At 36.0% G+C, this 5237-nt stretch overlaps 1 long non-coding RNA gene across 1 annotated transcript; it reads left to right on the forward strand.

The window, feature by feature from the left end:
• Nucleotides 1-3792: 3792 nt before the first annotated feature.
• Nucleotides 3793-4793, forward strand: LOC127105984 (uncharacterized). Its single transcript, XR_007795201.1, has 2 exons — nt 3793-4328; nt 4434-4793. It is a non-coding gene; the product is annotated as an uncharacterized LOC127105984 (long non-coding RNA).
• The last annotated feature ends 444 nt before the right edge of the window (nt 4794-5237 follow it).

The raw sequence follows: 5237 nt of genomic DNA on the forward strand, positions 1-5237 counted from the left end.
AAATGTTCTTGGTGATCTCTCCCAATGCAAACCCAATGAATGAGGGGTAAGGAGGATGCCAAGGTGTGATCCCAAGGCAAATGTAAATGATGAGATAACATGAGGGATCTTAGGGTCAAAATTGGGGTCTTACACCTAACAATTCTCAATTGTATGTCGGGGTGCTCCGGAGTGGAACTCACATCTGGCATTTACATCATAACCAGGAGGAAGAGGCGTTGGAGAAGGATTTAGATCTCTCAACTATACCAATGAGCCTTTGAGAAAATGAGGGAGTAGTTAACTATAAGGCATAGGAATGGGATCAAAATTTTTATCTGGCCTCCTTTGTCTCTGTTGACCTTGTTGCTAATAATTATGTTGTGGTGGAGCACACGACTATTGATACTATATTGGTTGTTTCCTGGCAGAGCTTGTATAAGCTTGTTGCAGATACTAATTTGGGGCTATCTCTACTACTTGATAATAAGGAACTTGGTAGGTCTCAGGCTCCTCTTTAGCTATCGTGGAAGCATTGGTTCCCCCTTCTTTCTTCTTTGTAAATACGAAATAGAGCTTTTTTGCTCGATTGGAAACAATGACAACATCTTGATTTTTCCCATTTTTGAGACAGTTCTCGATTTGTTCTCCAGCGACAACCAAATCTGAAAAACTGGAGGAAGAACTTCCAACCATCCTGTCCAAGTAGGGACCTTCTAGAGTACTCATAAACATATCCATAAGTTGTTGTTCCAGCAATGGAGGTCAAATTCCGGAAGCCAACTCTCTCCACCTTTGCGCACATTCCTTAAAATACTCATCAATCTTTTTAGTTAAGCTTTGAAGTTGGGTCCTATTAAGAGCCATATTAGTGATGTATTGGCAATGCTTGAGAAACGCCTCTGCCATCTCTCTCCCTGTTCTAATGTAAGTACGCTTGAATTGCATGTACCATTCAAGAGACGCCCCACCGAGGCTATCTTGAAGGAAATGAAGTAGTAACTTCTTATCATCTGAGTAGGCAACCATCTTCATACAGTAAGACCTGATATGAGTTATGGGACAACTAACTCCCTTGTAAATCTCAAAGTCAGGGACCTTGAACTTCACATGAATTTTAACACCCGAAACCAGACACATGTCTGTAGCATATAAACCAAAGGCATTGGAACCCTCACTGGCCTTCATTTTCTCTTCCAAAACACAGAACTTCTTCTCCACCTCGGCAGTTGGTAGTCCAAAGGCATCAAAGAATGAATAAACCTTTGGAGTGAAGAAAGCGTCATGATGATCATATGTTTCAAGTTGACCTCCCCTATTTATAGGAATTTCAAACATGGGCCCAAAGTTATGATTCACAGGACCTCCCTCAAGAGGTGGATGGGTACCAATTGGTGGATTCATTAGGGGTGGCACAGGAGGATTCACATCAACAACCCTCAGAGTGGCATGTCTTAACTCTTCTTGGCCTATAGCCATATCTTAAATAGTTTCCCTAAGCTAACCCATATGGGTCTTCATAGTGAGCATGTCTCCTCTCATCACAACTTGGTTTTTCTTTAGTTTATCCATCAACAGTCTTTGATTGTTACGAGTACTAGAACGATTTCGGGAAGTCAGTTTAACCTACAAAGATTCTTAGCAAAAAGGACAAAGGATAATGAGTTTTATTTGTTGTGCTTTATGAAATTCAAAAGGATGCATGAATGATGCGTGAATGATTTATGATTATTATTTCATTTCCGGGGAGCCTTACAGACTTATAATGGTTAGTGAGCATAGAAATAGAAGATAAAGCAACACATGGAGGCAAAAAATGTCAAGATTTTATTCATTTATTCACTATAGTTAGTACATAGTTTGAGAGTACTGAGTATTACAATTGAAGGAAATACAATAAAATAATTCAAGCCAATATATGGAAAGCAATAATCAAATGACCCACTTAGATTTGTGTTCCTTGAGCTCTTTCAATTCAATCCTGAACCTTTTCATCATTCTTTTATAGAGATGGACTAAGAGGTGTACTGCAGAAGAAGTATTGCTTATATCCATCTCTTCTAGAGCATCATCCAACTTCCAAGGTATTTCCCTGACCAATTCATTGCAGAACTTGACTAAACCGTTAAAATTCGCACAATACATAGTACTAGTTGGTCTCATGATATTGATAGAACTTGCATAAGTGTCCAAGGGTCCATTCAGGTGTTTATTTTCATTTACCCAACCCAAACTTTCTTTCCACATGGAATCATACTGCTCAATCCAATGTTGCACACACTTGATGGAGAGTTCTGCTTCCTGGTATTTCTCATTCCATTCCTTAGGGTTAATATAAGAAGTTCTCACAACTTCTTCTTTGGAACGACGCTCTGGTTTCACCTTGTCATCATCTTTTTTTTTTTGTGTGACCAGGTTGAACAAGTGATAAACTTCTCTGCGTTCTTTCCCAGTCTGCTTCAGCCTTTTGTGAAGTAAACCCAACCAAGGTCAACCCCTACTAAGCCATCTTGGTATCTTTCTTTGAGGTGTTCCTCAATTTTTGTAATTTTTTTGGTTTCAACCTGTCGCGACTGGAAGAATCATAGAGTCGCCATAATCCTTTATTCGTTTCTAAGGTACAGAGAAATAATGATAAAACCTATAGATAAAGGAATAAACTAGGTTCAGGAGTCAGTTAAGTAAAGGGAATGTGTTAGACACCCCTTACCTCCCTTGTACTCAATGAAATTCTCCTATAATCCTAGGGTTAATGTGTGTTTCTAAGGGAATGTTTGCCTATAATTCTCATCTATTTATTTATTTATTAATAAAATGCTATTATTTAGATGAAAATAGTTTGATTTATACTGGAGGACACATAAAAGGTTTTTTATTATCATACTCTCTAGAGTGTTAAGACTATATGCCTACGTACCTCCACATTAGGTGAAGGATCAAAGCATCGTAGTTCTTCTAGAAAATGTTTCTTTGTTTTATATTTTTTAGATTTGTGAAAGTTCTCAACGCATCGGGGGCGGATAAATGATTGATTTTGAAAATGTCTTTATTCACAAGGGCTGAGGACTTAAACTTTGAGTGTGTCACATTGCTTTTGATTAATTCGCAAATTGAAAAAATAAGCCATTCTTAATTAGAAATTAGATTATATGATATAGTTCTACCTAATTATTTGAAGTTTTAAGCATAATTAAGTAATGAAAGACAGTATAATCTCAATTAAACCCTAATTATCCTTCTAATGAAATTCAAATATTAATTCTATAAGCTAATGGAACTATTATTAAGACACATTTTTTGTATTTTTTTAATTATTAAAAATGAAATAAACTTTTGATTATTACTTATTTTAATTAAATTACTTAATTTTTAATTATATATTAATGATAAAATACTAATTATAAAACTATTTAATTTAATTAACTAAAATGTACATAAAAAACAGGGGGTTGTATTATAGTTATAAAACAAATGGGCCAATAATTCAGGGATGTGTGGGAAGTACTAGGGCAAGGCCTAGGATCTTCCCAACCCAATGGACAAAAATAGACAAATAAAATAGAGCCTAAGTTGATTATGCCCGTAACTCGTTAGATCACGTTGATTGGGTTTTGATCAATTGAATCATAGGCGTTGGATTTGTTAATAAGAAGAACCAAGGGACAAGATGCAAATTCGACGAAGGGAACATGATATACGAGCGCCATGGGATCAGTTGGAGTAAAACTATTGGAAGGGTGGATAAGCGTCCACGTGTCTGGATCATATGAGAGATGAGGAGAGTATATATTCCAATCCTCTTTTCAACCTCTCTCATTTCTCTCTTTGCTTTCTCTCTCTTCACTTCTCCCTCTCAGACGTCTCTCTTCAGTCCCTCTTCTCTCATCAACCCAGCTCACCGTAAAAACAGACCTAGCCCCGACCACCACCTCTAACCACCTTAGACCGCCGCAAAAACACCCAACTCTGGTTGAACTTCAACCGGAGGATTCATATGTTGATCCAAACCCCAGTGTTCTTCAACCCCACCTTCAACTTATGGGTTCCTCAAATGAACCCTAAGTCCAAAACACCAAGAACCCAATGAACCCTGCCCATATTCATATGAACCCTAACCCTAAATCATGAACCCTAAACCTGAATCACGAATCCTAAACCTAAATCAGATTCAAACTTAAACAGTCCCCCTGATTTTCATAAATCGGGATCTGATGCTAACGTACCCAAACCCTTACAAACATCCACACGTCATTTAAAACAAAGTCAAACACATAGATGCAAAAAAAAAAGCGATTAAGTTAAAGAGATCCACCAACCAACGGAATTGAGGAGTATTCCGATTATTAAAGGTAAACAATTTTCTCTCGATTTTCTTTTCTTTTGATCTCTTACTACCTTCTCTTTCTGACATCTTATTTCTCCCTTATTGCGAGGTACTACCTGATCTCTTAAAGGAAGCTGGGCTCGAGTGAATTAGGGTTTCAATGTGAACCCTAAACACCAATGTTCTGCACTTTTTAGTGAGGATTTCCAATTTACAATGGTAAATATGTTATGGTTATTTCTTAATTTTTTCTCCCTCGATTATGATTTAGACCAAGGTACTTATAGATTAGGAATTAGGGCTTGGATTTAATTCTGATTGTTTTTAGAAAAACTTGTAATTTGATTATGATTGTAATTGATTTAATTAGATTTTTAGGTTTTTTAGGTTTTCGGATTGCACTGTGTACTTGGACTAATTTCCCTTGTAAATCCAAATTTTTGATGTATCTAAAATCTAAATGGAAAGATTTGATTGTTTGTTTATTCAATTTTTCGATGCAACCTTCTCTGATTCAGTGCACATGATTAGGGTTTATGGGAGCAAAATTGAGGATTGGGTAATCCAGGTCATGGGTGTGACCTAGTGAGATGGTCTTGGGACTTCCTGATCCAAGGACTTTGACATTGGACCATCCAATCGGGCCCAACAGGGTGATAGGCTCGAGATGTCTTGGTCTGAATTCAAACAAATGACCATTAAAACAAAAGTAAATCAAATCACCACTGCTAATTAATCAAATTCGACTAATAAATCAATAATCTAATTAATCTAAGCTAATATTAATCCAATTAATTTAATTAATAACATAAATTAATTTATATTTTACTAATCTAATTAATTTAATTAATAACATAAATGAATTAATATTTTATTAATTTAATTAATCAAAATTCAATTAATTTAATTAATAAATATAAATGAATCAAAATTG

This window comes from Lathyrus oleraceus, chromosome 7 (genome assembly GCF_024323335.1).
Source record: "Lathyrus oleraceus cultivar Zhongwan6 chromosome 7, CAAS_Psat_ZW6_1.0, whole genome shotgun sequence".
Classification (NCBI taxonomy): Eukaryota; Viridiplantae; Streptophyta; class Magnoliopsida; order Fabales; family Fabaceae; genus Lathyrus; species Lathyrus oleraceus.